We start from the raw sequence: 21,927 nt of genomic DNA, 5'->3' as shown, positions 1-21,927 counted from the left end.
ATATGGTACATGGTAGTGAGAGTTTAAAATAGCATGAAGACATGATGCTTGATTTGAGAGATGAAGCTTGAGAAGAAATTGGCTTAATAAGGCAGGAATGGGAGACCATTCCAGGCAGAGGGAAGAACAAAAACATGTTTGCTGGAACTGATGTTTGCAGTAACACAGTTACTTCTCATTGTCTGTCTTCCTCCCCTTCAAATGAGCCAAGAATTACAACCACCATCATACCAGATATTTGCTTAGAAAGCCCAGTGTACAAAAAAGTAAGCCTTCCTCACTTTTCATACATCCAACATTAGCACTAGGAAGTGACAAATAGTGGATATTAAATAAAAATTAAGTGATTTCATGTAAATTTGCTGAATTCCTGCTATTGCAATATATGTGTTATTTTATTCTAAAAAACTGGGCAATAAATATAACAGGGATAATAAAAAAATAGAACTGTAGCAGAAACATTTAAAATCTATGCAATTTATAACACAAAGTTCTAACCAAAACCATAACAATTTTTATAAAAATCCTATATGCCTAAAAGGACATGTAAAATTCTCAGTAAAGAAATAATACAGAGAATACACAAATTTTCGCTTTAAAAAAAAAGTGAAGGTAGCCAGAGGCTGCAGGGATCAAGAAAAACAGCACAATAAGCACTTTCAAAGCTAAAATTGTGGCTTACTTATACCAAAAAAAAAAAAAAAGCGGTAAATAAATAAAACGATATCCCTCTGTTGTATTGTGCATTTGCCTGTATTAGTATATTTTGCATTCAGCTGTAGTTATTTGGCAAAGCTAAATATGATTATGCTTGGGGAAAAACACACATGAAAGAACTTCCACATTTTACTAACACAATTCCCCCATTTACCCATCATGTTGGAGCTAATTCCCACTACAGAAAAATGCATTGTAGCAGAACAGACTGTACTTAATTGTCTGGTGCCAAGTAGGTATTGCTCACAACTCAGAGTGCTGCAAAAGAAACTCCCCAGGAGGGTTAAAGTCGTCATGGAAGGTTTCATGGACTTAGGCCTGTAATGACAGCTGAGATTTGCATAAACAAAAAGGATTAAATGCATATGCTCTGTGTGTGAGGGTGCTCTAAGTTACATGACCTTAACAAAGTAGAAGATCTGTGTTTGGATTAACAAAGTGTGGTGAGCTCACAAAGGGCCTCCAAAGCCAGGCAGACAAATCCATATTCATTGAATAAAAACACAGAAACACAATGTAGTTTTGGAATAGGAAGGCATTAAAAATACCTATTTAGAGCCAGTAAAGCAAATGTTTATTACTCTATGCTACATGAAGAGCAAGACTATCAATAAAACATGACGGTCCACTTGTCATGCCTCTCTGAGCATATATTGAATCACCTTTGCAAAGGCCGAGTACAGGTACAAACCCATTAATGTGCTAAAATAAATGTATGCATAGTCAACATTGTCCAAATTAAGTTGACCTGCAGTTGGCAAGCATACCTTTCAGGATCCTATTTTACATACAACATATCCTTAAACTAACAAGTGTAATAACTTGGCATATTAGCCTTGACATAAGGGGTTTTTGGAGGGGCATTGCTCATGGGTAAAATGACATTTCATCGGCAAAGTTGGAAATGTGCATTTTCATTCTGCAACTTTATTTACCAGTCAGTCATCTAACACATTTGTGGCTCTTCCACTAGAGTTGTTAACAAACTTAAAAGACACAGTCTCCTCATTGATTTTTTAAAAATTATTCAATTGCATAGCATTGTCTCTTGCACATATTGCATGTTAAATAAATGATAAAGAACAAATGATGACCTGTGTCTTTGTATACCAATAACTAACCAATGCTAAAATATCTCTGACCAAAGAAAATGTATACACTAACATATTACGTAAAACAGAAAGAGCTTAACATATTACCTTTCATCCCTTGTTTTAGTTAATTTTATGTATCAACTTGGCTGGGCTATAATGCCCAGTTGTTTGATAAAACATTGCTCCAGATGTTAATGTAAAGGTGTCTTGTAGATGTGATTAATATGTACAATCATTTAAGTAAAGCAGATTACCCTTGATAATGTGGGGTGGGTCTCATCTAATGAGTTGAAGGCATCAAGAATAAAAACTGATGTTTGCTGGAAAAGAAAGAATTCTGCCTCAAAACTGTAATATAAAAATCCTGCCTGAGTTTCCAGCCTTCCAGTCAGTTCTACAGATTTCAGTCATGTAAGCCAATTACTTAAAATAAGTCTTTCAATAGGTAGACAGACAATAGATAGATAGATAGATAGATAGATAGATAGATAGATAGATAGATAGATAGATATCTTGCTGGGTTTCTCTGGAGAACACTAAACCCTTCATTCTAAAACAGTAGACCAAGGCCGGGCGCGGTGGCTCACTCCGGTAATCCCAGCACTTTGGGAGGCCGAGGCGGGCAGATCACAAGGTCAGGAGATCGAGACCATCCTGGCCAATATAGTGAAACCCCATCTCTACTAAAAATACAAAAAAATTAGCCGGGCTTGGTGGCGCATGCCTGTAATCCCAGCTACTCAGGAGGCAGAGGCAGGAGAATCCCTTGAACCAGGGAGTTGGAGGTTACAGTGAGCCGAGATCGCACCACAGCACTCTAGCCTGGCAACAGAGCGAGACTCCATCTCAAAAAAAAAAAAAAGTAGACCAAAAATACCTGATTAGAAGTAACTTATACAAGACAGTTTCCATAAGAAATTAATTACTACATACCTGTGTACATGTGTACATACACACATATAACAAAGATTGATACAAGTTTGTCTTCATGTCAAAAAATATTCCAGTAAAAAAATTTTAATTCAATAAAATTTGTTTTTGATGTGAGTGTGAACTGCACTACTTTCCTTTGTCAAAGAAGAATGTAATCTCAGCAGGACCCCATCTTTCTATAAACACACTCTAAAATCAAAGACAATCATCAGTTCTGGTCCCTAAGGAGTCCTAAACTTGAGTGAGTACTGAGGATTCCTAGGGCTATATTTACACAACACAAATGATTCACATGATTGAGAAAATTCATCCCTTTAAGTTTCACTACAAAACACCTAAATTTTGCGCACACATGCTAACTCTTGAAAGGGTTTTAAGGCAACTTTTCTTTTAGATAGATTAAACATAGTTTTTATTATGTATATTTCAGCTCTAGTAATACTTAGAAAATAGCACAAGTGGCTTTTAATCAATGCAATTAATGATGACCATATTATTTGACATAATTGTAAATATTTAGCAAATAAATTTTAGGTTTTTAAATAATCAGTTTATTCAAGATGATTACTGAGATCTTTTGCTTTATTCATTTTTCATTTTCATACTTTTATTTACTTCTTTACTTTTGAGATGGAGTCTCACTCTGTCGCCCAGGTTGGAGTGCAAGTGGCATGATCTCAGCTCACTGTAACCTCCTCCTCTGAATTCAAGCAATTCTCCTGCCTCAGCCTCCCGAGTAGCTGAGATTACAGGTACCTGCCACCACACCTGGCTAATTTTTGTTTGTTTGTTTGTTTAGTAGAGACAGAGTTCATCATGTTGTCCAGGCTGGTCTCGAACTCCTGACCTCAGGTGATCCGCCCGCATCCGCCTTCCAAAGTGCTAGGATTACAGGCATGAGCCACTGCACCGAGCTTCATTTTCATACTTTTACACCTGTTATTCTGAATCCACATTATTTCTCTGAGTGACACAATTGTGTTCTCAAGGAAAAATATTACCAAGAAATACAGCTTTTCTTTTTCTACTTCATAATTGGAACATTACTGTTGGCAATACGTGAAAAAAATAGAATAAAATAAAACAGGAAACAGGAACATATGACCTGAAGGATAGATAGTAGATAGTATATATACTTCAAAAACATGAAAGCTAGAACTATAAAGTGAAAATACACTCCATCTAAAGGTCATACAGCTATTTTCTATGGCTTATGCACTTGGAATACAGGGAATTTCTGACCAAAATAGAAACCATGGAACCTAAACTGTTCAGAAAATATCCCTATAAGGGAAAATATATACAGGCACATAATTTACCAACATCATGCAAAACTGACCAGCAGATCAATACCACACTAGTGACAGGATATCTTTTATGTAAATAAGAGTTTCTCTATGATGACTTAGTCCCTTTTTGCCACATTGGAAACTTAGGGCAATGATGTGAGGAGGCAGGGTGGAGATCTGGAAACAAGCACACTCACTCTGTGTAGCAAGCTAGGATGTCACTAACGTGGCTACCAGAAGAAACAGACAAACAAAAAAAAAGTCTGCCAACTTCTGTTCTCAACAACGACCATCAATTATATGGGGACAGGAAACATACTGGGTTTCATTAACTGGCCCATACATGCATAGGGCCTAGTAACATTTGTTTACTGAATGAAAGAATTCTGGCAGCCTCACATGACCTCAGATTTGTCAACATTTCAAATGTGTATCTGGGCTGTATAAAGTGGAAGAAAATGCCATATTCCAAAGGTCTTAAAAAGTGAACATGGAGTTAACGGGTGCAGCACACCAACACGGCACATGTATAGATATGTAACAAACCTGCACCTTGTGCATATGTACCCTAGAACTTAAAAGTAAAATAATTTTTAAAAAAAAGTGAACATGGAGTAGGTGTTCAGGATTTTGATTTGAGGAAGTGACAAAACCAACTCTCCTTTGATCTCCATTCTCCAAATTAGCCTGTGCCACTGCTTCTTGCTTCCCTAGACCTCACTAACCCCTAATGCATGTAGTTTACGTGCCACCATTCCTCCAGTCCTTTCATTTACTTTAAGACTTTTAGCCAGTGTTGGCTATTCAGCTCCAAATTAAGAACAAATTTTCAGTCTATGAAATAGCCAGGGAGGGCAGTGTTCAAAGTGAGCCTAGGGTAGGATTCAGAACAGTGGTTAGCACTGGAAGTAGTTCACATAATGCCGACAAAATTCATGTCACTCTTAGTTGGGCGTAGTGGGGCGCACCGGTAATCCCAGCTACTCGGGACGCATAAGTGAGAGGATCACTTGATCCCAGGAGTTTGAGGCTGTATTGAGATATGACTGTGCCACTGCACTCTGGCCTACGTGACAGAGCAAGACTTTGCCTCAAAAAAAATATTTAAAAAAGAAATCCACGTCACTCTTAAGTAGTAGTGCATTTATTCATCCATTCCTCACTTCCATACTGAGTATCTTTACACCTCTGGTTTAGACCAGCTGGTGGGGAAAGAGAATAAAATAAAAAAAAACCCTGCCCTCATAGAGCTCACCATCTACTGAGCATGAAGTACAAACAAGCAGTGAATTATGATACTTTCAATGGAGATTTGATACTAACATACACAGAATATTACTGGAACTCAGAATATGCTTCTTACGTGGAATTGAGATGGGCTTCCGTGAGTTTACTTTTGAAAGGAACTTCGAAGGGCCTACTAGAATAAGCCAAGTGATGGAAGGTTAGTAACTGCAGTTAAGTAACGTAGTATCTGCAACAGCAGACTCTATGATTAATGTAAACAAAAACGGCATATTTTGCATTTTTGCAAGAGAGGTCAGCAAGATCTAGTACCCTGGATAGCTCCTCTGCGTCAAAGGTGACTGTGCAGACTGACGGCTAGCAGATTGGAATTGAGATTAGAGAATCTCCAGAACTTCAAATTTACTAATCTGTTTTGTATTCAAATTATAATTCCTTGGCTTTTAAAATATCTCATCCATTTATTTCCTGAACCAGGCCTCTGAGGCTGGGTACTTTCTATATCACCATCCAATGAACCTGACTCTCCTCAGAAATATCCTGGGAGGCACTACCTTCCTTCTCCTCACTGGATAGTTACCACTCTGGGGTCTTTATCCCCTCTGTGTTTCAAGCCAGGCTAGAATTCATACTATATTGTCCTGATAATCAACGTAAAACTTCCCATTTCAGGACCCTTCCTCCTATCAGAAACTGAATTGTTGTTGATAATGAAGCTATCTCTCCAATACCCCTATATTTATACTTTGAAGTACCCTGTAAGGAATACCTCTCAAAAACAATTTTAGTCATAATGTTTCTAAAAGTTTATATACCTGTGTACAAATTTGTAATGTTTCATTTAATGGCCCAGTTTAGTAATCTGTACTTTAATTTTTAAGATTTACATTATGGGAGTCACATTCTGACTTTTGTGGAGCTCATTTATTAATGAATACTTTTAATATTCCTAGGTCATTTATACATGAATACAATATTAATAGCTGAAAAAGTCAATAATTATTCTTGAGCTATCTGTGCACTAGGTAACATTCCTTTGAAAATTTAAGAATCTTATTGTACAAACTCAGTGGGGTTTTGTTACCTCTAAAATATATTGAAACTTTACCTGAAATAAGTTATTCTTAATTTATATTTATAACAATGAATTTGGGTCTTGTTTAGAGCTAGTATTTTCCTCCTTTTCCTAACTTCTCACCTGATGGTTTCTGGGATATATGCATGGTTTTCTCACTTCGAGCTTTTCCTAAATGTCTTGAAGAATATTGTCTATTATCAAGAAGCACTCACAATCCATTTTATATATTCAGACTTAATGTTTTGGTCCTTTCTATATCTATAAAATAAACAAAACTAAACAGACAAACAAAAACAGTTCTCTAAAGGGATACTTGCCTAGAAATTTAACCATTTATTTTTGCCATGCCTCTAATTCACGTTTGGTTGGCTTTTATTTGTAAACATGATGTAGGTTTGTGATACATTATTTACTGCTATTGCAAAACACACACACAACAAACATTCATTAACAGATTCATAATACTTGCTTCCAAGAAAGAGCTAATTTCAGTGAATAGGTATATAAATACAACAACTTAGTCTGAATTTGTTTAATAAGAATGGTATATCACTGATATCCCCATAAAGGCTGAATTAGAGTAGTACACTTAGCTAAGCAAACACTTCTTTTTTTACCTTTTCTTTTTTAGAGACAGGGTCTTGCTGTTGCCCAAGCTGGAATGCATGGTGTGATCATAGCTCACTGCAGCCTCGAACTCCTAGGCTCATGCAATCCTCCCACCTCAGCCTCCCAAGTAACTAGGACCTACAAGAGTGCTCCACCACACCCAGCTAACAAACACTCCTTGAGTACAGGAGCAGTAGTAAATTTCACTAATGAACTGGAGAAATTAGAGAAGAAACCTTACTGTGTGGAATAAATTTCATCAATTTTTCTACATTCTAAATACATAAGATACAAATAAGGTTATGAAGGAGAATGCAGAAGAGTCATATCATCATGAACTTAGGTGACTAGAAAAAGAGAAACAGGCAAACCCTAAAGAATTCATATGCACATTGTGCATATATTTGTACACACATATCACATTTGGACACCAAATAAGATACAGAATTGCAAGTATTTCATTTATTGTGGATTAAGCTGTTCAGTAAACACCATAAGTTATTGGTAATTTATACTTTAAGATAATACCAATAAGAGGTGCATGATTTTTGAAACTGACGGACTTCAACTCTACAATAAACATTTATAAAATATTTATTGTCAATGATGATGCATGACTATCTTTCTAGTGGGGCACAGCCAGGTAAGGAAAGGTTACATTCAGCAAAATAAGGCAGTCTGGCGATGGTCCTAAACTGGTACTACAACTGCACTGTCGTTTAGAAAGCACTCCAGAGGCACAGCTGTAAATACTTAGAAAAAGTCTAACCAGTCTAACTATGCAGGAGCAAGGCAATATGCCATAAGTAGCTGGCATCATGGAAATCCAAGAGTGAGTATTGAAATGAAGCATACTTCTAAGAGCTAGCAATGTTTGGAGATCCAGGAAAGTGTTGTGTTTTCTGGTGTCTGCTGGCAGATCAAATGGCTCAGGAAATGAGGTTGTTTCAGAGGCAGGATCCCAGTCTTTTTTTTTAAAAATGAGGTTGTTTCAGAGGCAGGATCCCAGTTGTTGTTTTTTTTCAAAGGGGGGGTCTTGCTCAAATGCTAGGAGGAATAGTGAGATTGGGTAATTTATCAAGATGCAGAGGAAAATATTAAGCGAGAAATCAGTTTCAGTTATAGAAGTAAGCCTAATTACTAGAAATACGTTGTAATGTTAGAGTTGAGTTATCAAAGGCTGCTTAATGTTAAGCCACAAAATGTTAGGCTAGAAATCAGTTAATTTTTCATTATATAGAAAGAATGCTTCCGAATCAGGAGCATGGTTAAGGCTCAAGTTACAGTTCATTCTTCCAGTAACAGAAATAGATTTTGACAAAAGCTACAAAATAAGCCATAAGTGAAAAATTAGTTAAAAAACATTTTTTAATCCTTGATATTATTCATCTAGTTTTATTCATGGTTTTGACAGATTTAAACACATTATAAAATATATATAACTTTGTATAGTCTTGAAGAGAGTTTCAAAATAACCAAATTTAACTTTCTGTCCATTTACTTCTATGAAATCAGCCTTTAAATATATCCTTTGCTACAAATATGTGAACACTGATTAAATCCACAGTTAAATAGATGAACTGAAGAATAAAAGTTAAAAGAAACTAAATTAAATCTGATAGCAGCAGTGAACATATTTCCTTTTCATGGAAGGAAAGCTAGATTCATAACTTGTGCATAAGCTCAACTTTTCTTAAGCAACATGCTCAAAGCTCTGCATGAACCTTTCCAGAAGATAAGCTGCATAACTTCAAATATGAAGTGGAATATCTAATGTCTGAACTTTCTCTGCATGAACGCACACATTCACAAAATTATACTTGGTTACATCTTAAATTTTCATTAAAGAGTTCAGTGATTCTGACTAAATAGAGTAAGAGAAGTGTGGTTGAATGGCACTGAGAGTGCACAATATCCCTACTGAAAATAGCAATAAGAAGATGGGAGTACCAGCCTTGCAGGTCCTCCATCTCCAAGTCCTCAGTGACCCAAGAAGCAATGGCAGCATCATTCAAGATGGTGGCAAAAGGACAGGTAATACACAGATATTGCTGCTGGGCCCTTGGTTAAATTAGGAAGAAAGAGGAGATATACTCCTTCAGAGTTTCTCTGTTTATGAGTTTCATAATTTTTGCATCATTATCACTTTAAAAATCAAAGTTTGGTCTATATAGTTTAGCAGACCATAGAACAGAGACTCGGTTTCCTCATCTCTAATATATGCATCAAACTAACTTTACAATGTTAGAATGACATGACATAACATTATAAAGTGTATATCATGTAAGAAGTGTCCAGCACATTACAGTCATTGCTATTGTTGTTAATAAAATAATATTTCATAATTTGCAAAACAGGAAATACCTATGTTTGCAAAAAGTCTAAGACTCCCCTTATTTTTAATATTTCTTAAGGTTTCTTTCTTTGGAAAAAATAAAACATTCTCAGAATGAAGGCACAGAAGCTCAGTTATTTATTCATATATTGTTTTAGACACTATTTATCAGGCATCTACTATGTGCTGGACATTGCTAACACTGATGAAGCAATACTGAACCAATCACACAAAACAGGTAAAATTTAAACTGCCAAAAGTACCACAAGGAAGAGGAACATAATGCAAAACTATATATAATAGGGCAACCGATGTAGAAAACAAGGCCAAGAAAGGTATCCCTAGGGAAGTGATGATTGAAATAGAGAAGCAAGGGTTCGGTGGAAAGGGAGAGAAACAGTGGTATAAAGGAGATACAGGATGTGAACACATTATATTTAAGCTTGAAAGACGTAGAGCTATGGTCCAAAATTTATTTCAGCAGTGGGACTTAGAATATTTCACGTGTGATATTATTATTGTACAGCTAAAACAGCTATAATCTTATCCAAAGAAAGGTGCTTACTATATGCCAAAACCAAAAATATCACAGGAGAGTCAACAAAACTAAACAGAAATTGGTCAACTTTTGTATTGTGCATACCCTTTGCATTATAACTACCTACCAATAAGGTCCAGCCTACGGTCATTACTATCCAGTTAAATTTTCACGTATTCCCTCCCCAATCAACAGCAAATTCTTGCACAAGCAATGGGAACTCATTAAAAATTTGGTCAGAAAACATAGTTAAGATGAAAATCTTTTGATGGACAATGGAATATTTTCCAAAACTGAATATCTGAACCTTAGTTTACTACCAGCTGAGGGAAGTATTTATTTATAAAACAGAAGAAAGACATAGCCTTCAGTTTTTACTCTAAAATACTCTAGGTCAGTGGCTTTCAAATTCTAGAGTGCATAAGAATCACATAGAGAACCCCACCCCAGAGCTTCTGAATCAATCAGTCTGTGGTGGGGCTCCAGATATGGCATTTTAACAAGTTTATACTTGCTGCTATTGCTGCTTAGGACATCACATTTTGAAAACCACTACTCTAGGTTAAGAATTGTCACTAGATAATAAACTGTTTCTTTATAAAAGTCCTTTGGACTGTATTTAGTATCAAAGCACAGTTTAAAAATTCAAAAATTTTAATCAAGTTTAACTTTAATTAATATTTGAAAAGAGTTAGTGCAGTGTAAATGATGCAAAACCAAAAGCCGTGCTTTAAGTTATTCTAGGTATAGGGCCAGGAATTTGGCAAATAACTTCATTAGTTAATGATCTGAGCAGAAATCTTTTAACAATTTGTAATATATCAAACACCTCAGTAAATATTTCCAACAAACACCTTTTAAAAAAATTTAGCCTGCATGGAAACAACTTAAAATACAATATGGTTGTTTAAAGTAGACTGATAACAATATCTTGGTAATGTACTGCAGTTTAGAATAGTCAGCTTTATATTTTAATATTCAGTTTAAGCTTCATAGTAAAACATGTTTCTTTTGTTACAGTGTTTTCTCCTCAATCTCCCCATCTTTTTTCACTGCTTCTCCCACCCCAGCCTTCATGTTTTATTGTTAACTGACACTCTTGCACAGGGAAGATAATATTGCTGATAGAAGCGTATGTACTCACTATAAAGCAAACAGATTTTGTCACTGTCCAATAGGGAAATCATGCAGAAGCTGTCAGTCATGCAGTGGACGAGATTACATTATCGAAATGATACACCTGTGACATATAGTCCAAAACCAAATTCAAAAGGTACCAATTAACAGATAGGCTAGTTTGTACCCTAACTACATGGGGAATCATTCCATTCTTGCATGAATATAAAATTGGTGATTAAATAGGCTTTCACTTTTGTAATAACTCTTATCTATTCACTGTCAACAAAATATATATATGAAAATATTTTAATTCAACTAATCTGAAAGTAATTCCATTTGGTTATTTATTGAAAGTCATGTCTAATATTTGTGCAATTTCTTTACTGTCACCAAAACATACTTCTGGGGTGTCATATTGAATGGACAGGCTCAAAGTCAACTCAGATGTTTCCCTTTTATTCTTGAAATGAAGAAATGCATTTTAAGCAGTTTGTCTAAAATCAACCTATATACACAAAGAAAAAAACAACTAAGTTTAGAGACAGGTCATGGTGTTATTGTTAATACAATTTATTTATCAGAAGATAGTTAAAATAGCCATAAAATTGTTGCTAAAATTCTAAAACTTTCACTATAAGCTCCGTATCATAGCTCTATATTTATGGCAAATAATATACGGATAGATTAACTATTATGTGGCTGCATACAATAACTTTAAATAAAATCTAATCTAATAGATTCAATAAATCTAAGAAGTTTAAAATAAAATATATGAAATATATTAATAGACAACACATTTTATATGAAGAATAAAATGTTAAGTATTCAATAGATGCTCACTATTAATACTGTTATTCTTTTACACATCATCACACTTCTTTAGAGCAAACCTAAAAAGATTTGCTTAGGGAAATACCGAAAACATCTCACTATAAAGAGGTGTGCCACTTTTACTCAACACATTAGTGAGATGTGGATACATTTAAATATTTAAAGTACATATTCTCTACAAGAACTCTATTGCACTATTGTAGTAATACAAGTACATATTGTCTATTAAAAGGCAATATAAGCCAGGCGTGGTAGCTCACGCCTGTTACCCCAGCACTTCAGGAGGCCGAGGAGGGTGGATCAACTGAGGTCCGGAGTTCGAGACCAGCCTGGCCAACATGGTGAAACCCCATCTCTACTAAAGTAAATACAAAAATTAGCTGGGTGTGGTGGCGCGTGCCTGTAATCCCAGCTACTCAGGGAGCTGAGGGAGGAGAATCACTTGAACCCAGGAGGCGGAGGTTGCAGTGAGCCGAGATTGCGCCACTGCACTCCAGCCTGGGCGACAAGAGCGAAACTCCATCTCAAAAAACAAACTAACAAACAAAAAGACAACATAAAGCTAAAGATTTGTCTTCTTAAATGTGTAAATATTAACAATTAAATTCAAGAATAGAATGTGGGCAGGGCGCAGTGGGTCACGCCTGTAATCCCAGCACAGGAGGCCGAGGCGGGTTGATCATGAGGTCAGGAGTTTGAGACCAGCCTAGCCAACATAGCAAAACCCCATCTCTACTAGAAATTCAAAATTTAGCTGGGCGGGGTGGCATGTGCCTGTAGTCCCAACTACTCTGGAGGCTGAGGCAGGAGAATCACTTGAACCCGAGAGGCTGAGGTTGCAGTGAGCCGAGGTAGTGCCACTGAAATCCAGCCTGGGTGACAGAGCAAAAATCCATCTCAGAAACAAACAAACAAAAAGAATAGAATGTGTAGAAGGATGTACATCCAAAACAGACTCAACCTGCACTCTGCAAAATATCCAGCAATATCTTAATTTATATCAAAACAAACTTATCTTCCCTTATATGTTCTTTTCTATTATTCCAGGAGACTTGCATCTTATACCTTATATTTTTCTTATCCACAATGTACTAATCCTGCTTATCCTTTAACATCAAGATCAAGCAAGTCTTACCCACCCCCGAAGCATTCTCAAACAAAATCCAGTATGAAATGTTATTGTCATGCTCTGAACTCCTGTAGTACTCATTAGACATGTAATCTCTTATTGTTACAGGTTGTTAACTCTACGCTCAAGCATGAGCATCAGATTCCTCCCACATGCAAGTAAGTTCCTGAAAGACAGGGAACAAGGAATCTCCCGTTCCTCCCCAGTGCCTAGACAGTAGTACTTTGCAAACGTTAGGCCCTTTATTATGAGCATTATGATGAGTAATAAAATGCAATAAAGGGTTGAATAACTATTACTGTAAAAATGTAACAAATTTTTCATTTTCTACTTTGTTTTACCTAAATTAACATTCTATGGTATAAATAATGTATCTTTAAAATAATAAACAGTTGCTGATTCTCTTAACTGTCAAAAAAACAAAATACTCATAAATAGGACTTTTAATGATTGCAGTAATACAGTTCATCAATTACATTTTTTAATTCCCTATTATATCTATGTTCAAACAGTTTGGGATAGTTGAGGTAATAACCCTCCGAATGGGGTTCTCCATCTGAGTTCTAACCTAATATTTAAAGCTGCACATGCTTCCGTGTTGAAAATGTATTTCAAAGTAATATAAATCTAACAAAATCAAAATATCAAATCCTTAACTCTGCTTTGTTTTTCAAAGAACAGGACTGTTAAGGAAAGCAATAAAACAATACAAACAACAGTTGGTTTGTTTTGATCAAAATAACTAATTAATTTAAATGAAGACAAATCACTCTGACAATAGGTTGACCAACTTCTCTTTTTTCTCTGTGAAACTATTGAAAGTGTGGTTAAAACATGGAATTTCAATATTTGAAAAACATTGTCTTGGCAGGCTTTTAGAGACATTTCAGTTTGCAATATTAAGGATACTGTCCTACTACTAAACCCAGTCACAGTTCTATAAAAGTACAGGTTGCTACTTTTAAGAGAAAACATTCATTTTATAAGCACCGTGACAGGCACTGTCCCAAGGCATCTTTAAGTTTCAAGTTACGTATCTGGAACATGTACCTGTTATAAAGCAAACAGAAAGAGAAACCAAGACAAATTATATTATAGCCTAGATTACCAGTATTTTAGGTCTTCCCTTAATAACCAGTTTTGAAGGAACCAGTGATAACTGACCCCCACCTAGGTGTCCTCTTATCCGTTTTCCCTAAGGCTGTTAATAAAACCAGCTTTACTTTAAACGTGTACACATTATTTTTAGTAGTCCTTGAGGGGCAGAGAAGGGAGGATGTGTGTTACATTTCAATAGGAAGGCATTCAACTGTAAAGATTTCAGAAATGAAAGCTGTTGAAACCAAGCAGGTATTTTCTGACTTGTAAGTCCTACTGACTGCCTGAAAAGGTAAGAGGGGTGGAGAAGAGGACATAAAAACATTAAAGGGCAAAGAATCTGTAACTTCTAAGAAGTATTTTTTCTACCTGTAAAAATATGAGTTTTTTTTTTTACTTCATTTCATATTCCATGTCCCACGAGAGGAAGGGGAAGCATAATTGCTTCTAATTCTGAGGCAGGGAGAGGAGAGAGAGAGAGAGAGAAAGAGAGCAGTTCAGGATACACTAAAAGGAAACCCCAAGAAATTTCACAACTCTTTGCCATAAATAGCCTTTCTTCTCACTCTGGATACCTCCTCCTTTACATCCGCAAGGCTCAGCCTCCACGCACGCAGAAGCACCATTCACAAATCCCTCCGTCACCCTTACCCCTTGCTGGCACCGTGTGTACGAGTCCCTGGGACACAAGCCAAAAGTCGAAGGGGCCAGGGGGACACATGCGGTTTCAGCTTACGGCTGACTTTCTGCTCAGGTGAAACAACCCACTGGTTAGTCCAGAGCGCGCGCGCGCGCGCACACACACACACACACACGCACACAACCTGGGGCCCTTGACGCTCCACCACAAAGCAAGTGGTTCAATCTAAGTCGCTGCCGTTACTGCTGCCTCTGGGCAGGGTCTTGCTTCCAATCCAGGAAACTGGCGCCAGAGGACAAGCAGGCGGAGGCAAGAGGTGGTCCCGGCCCGGCACTGCGGTTCCTCCGAGAACCCCTGGCTCCCCGCCCCCTCCTCCCCTTCCCCCTCTTCGCCGCCGTCCCCGCCTCAGCACCCGCAGCCCGGGGCGCCAGCGCTGACCGGTCGCCTCTACCTGCGGGACGCGAGTGGCGAGGAAGGGGAGCGACCCGAAGCCTGCGCCAACTCTCGCCGCCTTGGCCAGCGCTCCGCATCACCCTGGAGTGGCCGCCGCGGCCGCAGGCAGCAAACCACGCAGCAGCGTGGAGGAAATGGCCACGCGGCGCACTGGGAGTCGCGGGCCGGTGGTGAGCGAGCCCGCCCGCCTCCTTCCCACCCCGCCCGCAAGGCCAGGTCTCTGCGCCGAGCACGCCGGGCCTGGGCGCGCGCTGCTCCCAGGCGGCCCCGACACGGCGCGGTCACCTGCCGAGCGGTCATCACCGCGTCCGCCTGCGGCCGGCCCCGCAAAGCGGCGACGCGACGCGCGACCCGCTGAGCGCTGAGGCACCAGGGGCGTTACTACCTTGAGGGCTCCGTGCGCTTGTTAAGGCTCCTCCCGGGAACTCAGGGATTTATGTCTTCGGGGCACGGGGGTGTCCTTCCTGGTCCCCCTCCTCTGCCCTCCCTCCCCTTCTCGGCTGTTGGGCTCCTCTCCACTCCCAGTTGCACAGAGTCCAGCTGCGTTATTTAATAATCCTCCTGCTCCTCCTGCCTGCGCCAGCGGAGCTGCTCTGCCCGAGCCACCGCTTCCCAGTCAGTCATGTTGAGACGGAGAGAGAGAGAGAGAGAGAGAGAGAGAGAGAGAGGAGAGGCAGAGAGAGGCGGATTGGCAGTAGGTCGGCGACTATTTGTGGTGAGGGAGAGAAGAGCAGAGCAAGAGGAGGGCAGGGGAGGGACGTGGGGAGGCGCTTCCAAGTGTGTGAGTGCGCGGAGTGTGACTGTGTGGGGAGCGCGAGATCCACCTCCCCGGCAGGCCGCGCTCCGGGGCTGTGAGGAGGGCGGGCCCAAGCGCGGCCTTTATACAAGGAGGAGTGTGGTGGGCTGGGCGGGGCGGCTTGGAGGGCGGCGCCGGGCCCACTGCGTCCGCCGGATTCCACGCACGCATCCTCTGGCATCGACGCGCGCACACCCACTGCTGGCCCGCTGCTGAGTTTTCATTTTAGGGGAAGCAGTATCCCACCGCGCTGACCTGGCCTTTTCCCCCAGTCCATCCTAGTGCTTACGTGGAGTTCAAGTGCATGGGCAGGTCAAGACTAGAGAATAGGGGAAGTCTGAAGAGACGTGAAGTGACTGCGGGGATGCTGGAAATAAATGCACTGTATTTCTCCTCTCCAAGGTTCCGATGTTATCTTTTTTCTCTTCCTCCTGTAAGGGAAGGAATTACCAGATTCTTTCGCCGCTTTTCCTTCTCACCCACACAATTCACATCCTGACAAGTGTCTTCATTCCTCAGTAACAGGAAAAGAAACCTAGCTTCTTTCCTTTAAGCAGGTCACACCTCCCAGGAACCATTTGCAGCAATCAATTCTGTAAGATAATGCAAGCACTGCGACTGTGTCCGAGAGTGGAACTTGTGTTCCTACAAGGAAGGCCCTACACAATACAGGCATTACAAGACAATCAGCTCAATTTGACATCATTTGACTGATGGTCCCCTGGAGAAAATTTGCCAGTTTAGAGATCGAAAAGACTTTTGATGCATGGTTCTGTTGCCTACATAATTTATTTTCCCCTGATCCTCTCTCCCCTTGCACTGCCTCATTTCCTTTCAGGTTTACACTAAGTACTGAACTCTTTCCCATCCATCCCCTTCTTTATCTCCACTCCAGTATATTTATGCCTTTAGCAGGCAATACAGCAAATGTAGTGCATTTAATTCTGTGTGTGTGTGTGTGCGCGCGCATCTGTTTTTAACCCATTCTGGTAGAATGTAGGACCATTTCTAGGTAGAAAATGCATCCCCAATATTAAGTTTGTACACCTAACATCACCTCCCTTACCTTCTGCCCAGATTACAAGATGTTGTGATCAGGTGCACTGAGGTATTGAGAAAAACTTCCAGAAATCAAGTGATCTACAGTTTTTTCAAGGTGTGTTTGTGTGTGCGCGCGCGCGTGCGCACGCTCTGTGTAATCTAACTGGCTATGATCTAACTTCTGAAATGTGGTTATATTGGGAATAAAAGCAAGATGTATTTTTTAAATGAATCTGAGTGGTCAATGTATATTACAGCATGGGGACAACTCAGATTTTGGGAGACAATTATAGGAAACATTTTTCATAAATTAGACAAAAGGAAGATAAGATTTAGGAGGCTACGGAGGAGGCGGCAAGGTTGACAATTCAGTTGTCCTATCTTCTTCCATGGCTTGTGACCATTGTACATCTTTAGGGTTTTGTCATATGCTGGCACCTTATATATTCTCCACATATTTTACCCTTTCACATTGATGTTCCTGTCTCGTAATTCTTCAATCTCTCATACAGAGTTTAGCAAACATTAAAAATGATTTAAGCATGTGATCAAGACCTAACAAAGAAGTGATATTAAGGAGTGTGATAAAAACAAAGTGATATTGGAAAGGACAGCAAGTTGGGACAGGTGCGTGAATATATCAATAATATAAGTATATAGGCCATTAAAGCTTCTTTGATTAAGCACTGGAAAAATGAATGGACTAACAAAGCATATTGGGATTGATAGTGTGCCCTATGGGACAGCTATTATTATTTCCTCAATTTTACAGACCAAGAAAGTTAAATTTTGAAAGTGTGTGTAGATAACCTAAGATCATACAAAGAATAAGTAATGTCAATGGAACTCAATCTGTCTTATTCTACTGTCCATATCATGTCCCATTCAGAAGGCCTGGCTTACTTAAAAATCTCAGGATTTTCCTTAGAGCTTTTGTTTATGAAATAAGCTGACCTACAATCCATTGGCATTTTTCTTCTACCTCCCTCCTTCTTATTACAATGCAAGAGCGATTTATGAAATGTTAATGTTTTTTAGGGCTGGTCAACAATTTAAAAAGTCTTAACATACTTGAACTCATAAATGGAAAAAGAAAACTTTCCTACACAGTCCTTTCTGAAAGAAACCTGGTGTCATTGTAAAACGAAATTTTGTAGAGGAGATATTACTGAACATTGGCATCTAGTGAATACATAGGTGGTTTGAGAGCCGTAAACAGACATTTTAAAAGGTTATGTCCTCCTAAAGGGATGATACTCAATCGTATTCAGCAAGTTTGTGGTGTTTTCAGTGTCCTGGTTCTCTATTTAATTGTCATTAATAACAATAATTTGATTATGACTGTATATTGCATACTTCAAAATTATATATTAGACCAGATATTTCAAGGGCATTTTTGGTAACCACAACTGATTGTAATTTTTACACTCTCAGTTCCATTCATAATTACTGAGAACCATGAAAATCTGTCAATTGCCTTTATTCATTAAGGTATTATAGGAAGCCAACATTTCTTGCTTAATTTTCTGACAATTTTTCTTTCCAAATAAAGGCTAGAATTTATATGCACTAGACCAGAAAGACATGTGAAACATATAACTTAAAACATACTCCTGAAAAGTTTATTCATATTAATGATTTTGTATTTTTGCTGAAAAAAATCTGCACTAGAAACCCCATTTATAAATTATAATGAACCACATTTTAGAAGTTAAGTAAATGAATTATTCTCTTTTAAGATTGTTTAATGTTTCAAGTAGAATTCCCCACTTTGCAACACTTTCAATGATACAATTTTTGTTGTGATAGGAAAACAGAAAAAGTTAATGACTCTTTCCAATTTGTTCATTTTCATCTCATGTATGCTTGCTGCTGTTTGGTTCCCAAGTGCATTTAACTGGCAAGTTCAATGAAGATTTGGCATTGCACCATTTGATGAAAGCAGAAAAATTAGGTTGCCAATTACATATGTGCCCCTTATGTGCACTGAATTCCCACTGAAGTGATGAGCCAAATTAGAAATTCCTCAGTAGTCATACCTAAAAAGTAAAATTATAGCCCAGGGAAGGAAAGGGAGATTTTTTTCCCCAACCCTATTACTAGTCTAAGACATTTTAGAAAGAGAATTAACTTTAATACATTTGTAAAACAATGTTTGTAGATGGAGTGTCATTAAACATTTTTAAATTGCATCTCTTCTGTTCTTTCCAAGCTATTTTATGTTTCTTTGATTTACTTTATACTCGATCGTGATTAGCCAATCATTATGAAAAAATATATGAAGACCATTTCCCCTAGTTGTTTTAGCCTAATGGAATACAAAAATTCAAGAAAATATTATGCATATGTTATTAGCATTCTGGATTTCTTTCATATTACTAAGAAGTAAATTATCCTTCTGTGATGACTTTTGTAATATGAAAGTGGCATCATTAGTACCTTAGAGCAACAGGACTAGTTAATTGACATCAAGGCTAAAACTGGCACTTAGTTCAAGACAAGGACTGATGAGAAAGTGTGAGATAGGAGATGTGCAGATGGACTCAGCTGCAGTTCTAGGTCCAGAGAGCACAGAAAAGCTCAATCTTAATGTAGAAAACTCTTAACTGGGCAAGTTTCCAGGTAGACTAGGCACAGTAGACAAGACTTTAAATAGAATTATTCTTCAGATATCTGATAGTGGTGACTATACTTGGTAAATTGTCTTTTTGCTGTGGAAATTCTGCCCAGTGGCAGGACAGCAAGATCTATTCATGTGGAAATCTAGGCAGAAGCTAAACTTAGGTGACTGGGTCAAAGCACTCACTGCATGAGCTGTCTTTGGTCTGGAAACTCCACAAGACACCTAGGATTCATGCTGTAGGACATACTTGGGAGCAAGACTATAAAGGTGAATGTAAGCCACTATCCTTGCATCTTGGCTATCATGTCCCTGATTTACCAAATGATGTAATTCTAAGCCCATTTTGTGGGCTAAGAGGATGGATAATAGAGGACATGGAGAGGCATCTCTTACCCGGCAACTGAAGTAATCCTGAATTTCCAGGAAGACTACCCAGTTTAGGGAGCTGAAAAAATTTCGAATAGTGTATAGATTTGTCAAAATAAAAACGATTTCCATTTTACATAACGTCATGAGCCCAGAATTTCACAATGTAAGAGTAGCTTTATATAAATGACAAAAACTAGGAAATGCGTTTTTCACATTTAAGTGGTGAAATGTGGTGAAAGGAGGCAAGAGCTAACATTAATGTTCTCTGAATTTAAGCCTCTCTGTTTATTAAGGGAGGAAAACTGAGTTAAAATAATGTTTATTAACATAAAACAAAAAATTTTATAAACAGATTCACCATTAGAAACTTTTATATAATTTTCACATCTTTGTTTCTCTTTATTTTTTTAATTAATTAATTGTTTTTTTGGAAACAGAGTCTCACCATGTTGCCCAGGCTGGTCTCGAACTCCTGGGCTCAAGGGATCCTCCACCCTCAGCCTCCCAAAGTGCTGGGATTAAAGGCATGAGCCACTTTTCTATTTCCAAATATAACTAATGAGGTCTTTGGGAAAATAACTTTAGGATTTCATGCTTTCACATGGAATACTTTTTTATGTTTGAATACAGTAGTTCTCTTTTATCCTTGGGGGATATGTTCAAAGACCCCCAGTGAATGTCTGAAACCATAGATAATATCTCACACACACACACACACACACACGCGGAATAAAAACATTTATATATACACGTACATACACACACACATATATATTTGTGTGTGTGTGTGTGTGTGTGTGTGTGCGCTCTGATAACCAAGAGGGCTACTAAATGACTAACAAGCAGGTAGTATGTACAGCTGGCTATGCTGGACAAAGGGATGACTCACGTCCCGGTGTATGGAGTGGGAAGGACTGAGATTTTATCACATTACTCAAAATGGCACACAATTTAAAACTTATGAATTGTTTATTTTTGGAATTTTCCGTTTAGTATTTTTGGACTGCAACGTTCCTCAGGTAGCTGAAACAGCAGAAAGTAAAACTGTGGATAAGGGTGAACTGTTGTACTATTTTTTCTGATTGTAATATTTTAAAAAGTTAACCCAATTAATTGATTAATTTCTTGATGGCTATGGGTTATATAATCAAAGTGATTTTCTTTTAATTGGGCTTTTGAGTTTTTCTATTATGATTGTCCCTAGGTATCTATGTGGGTTGTAGACATTTTATCAAAACGAATAGGACTTGACACATTTTAAAATAAAACATCAGTTAAACCGTACCTAAAAATAGTATATTGATAAAATCTGAAACTAAAACTAAATCAGGTATATAAATCATATAAATAGATATAGTTATAACCATAGAAGAAATGAAACAAACTGTAATAGTATTCTGGTACTACTTAGATATATAATAAAAGTAAACAATGCTAATAAAATAATCTAAACCATATTAAACCAGTACTATAGCAGGTTGGAAACTGGTCTTACCATCTGTCACTTTCTATACTGGCAGTTTCACAAATGAGATCTCTTTTTGACAAAACATCACAGCAGGAGATACAGACATGTGAATTGTAATTAAAATGTGAAAAATGCATTTCCTAGTTTTTGTCATTTATATAAAGCTTCTCTTATAATTGTGAAATTCTGGGCTTATGACGTTATATAAAATGGAAGTCATTTTTATTTTGACAAGTCTATACATTATTCGACCAAAATTTTAACTTTAGAAATGAATGCATATGCTTTCATGAATTGAAGTGTGGTTTCCTTATGTCTGGTTCACTTAGTAGTGAGATTCAATTATTTTTAATCATCCAAGTATAGAAGATGAAGAGGAATAATTTGTATATATTTATGCAGTCTAGATCATCTTAAGGACTAATGTTATGGCTTTTTATATTTATTTATCATGATATTCTGTAAATAAAAACAATATTGAATTTTTTTCATTTTCTGGAAAAAAAAGCCAAAATCATACAC

The 21,927-nt window shown here is 37.9% G+C and overlaps 1 protein-coding gene across 3 annotated transcripts in view; it reads right to left on the bottom strand.

Annotated features, from left to right (window-relative positions):
• The window catches only part of CCSER1 (coiled-coil serine rich protein 1), a 1,490,059-nt gene extending 1,473,022 nt beyond the window's left edge, over positions 1-17,037 (bottom strand). Inside the window, exon 1 of one of the 3 annotated variants that reach the window (XM_055111625.2) lies at positions 15,494-17,037. The gene's annotated coding sequence lies outside the window, so the exon portion shown is untranslated. The remainder of the gene's footprint in view (positions 1-15,493) is intronic. The other 2 variants (XM_034958922.4, XM_003829898.4) reach the window with 2 other exon arrangements.
• Positions 17,038-21,927: the final 4,890 nt, after the last annotated feature.

Source organism: Pan paniscus, chromosome 3 (genome assembly GCF_029289425.2).
Source record: "Pan paniscus chromosome 3, NHGRI_mPanPan1-v2.0_pri, whole genome shotgun sequence".
In the NCBI taxonomy this organism is placed as follows: Eukaryota; Metazoa; Chordata; class Mammalia; order Primates; family Hominidae; genus Pan; species Pan paniscus.
Note: the sequence above shows the minus strand (reverse complement) of the source record. Positions and strands in the feature narration are given on the sequence as shown.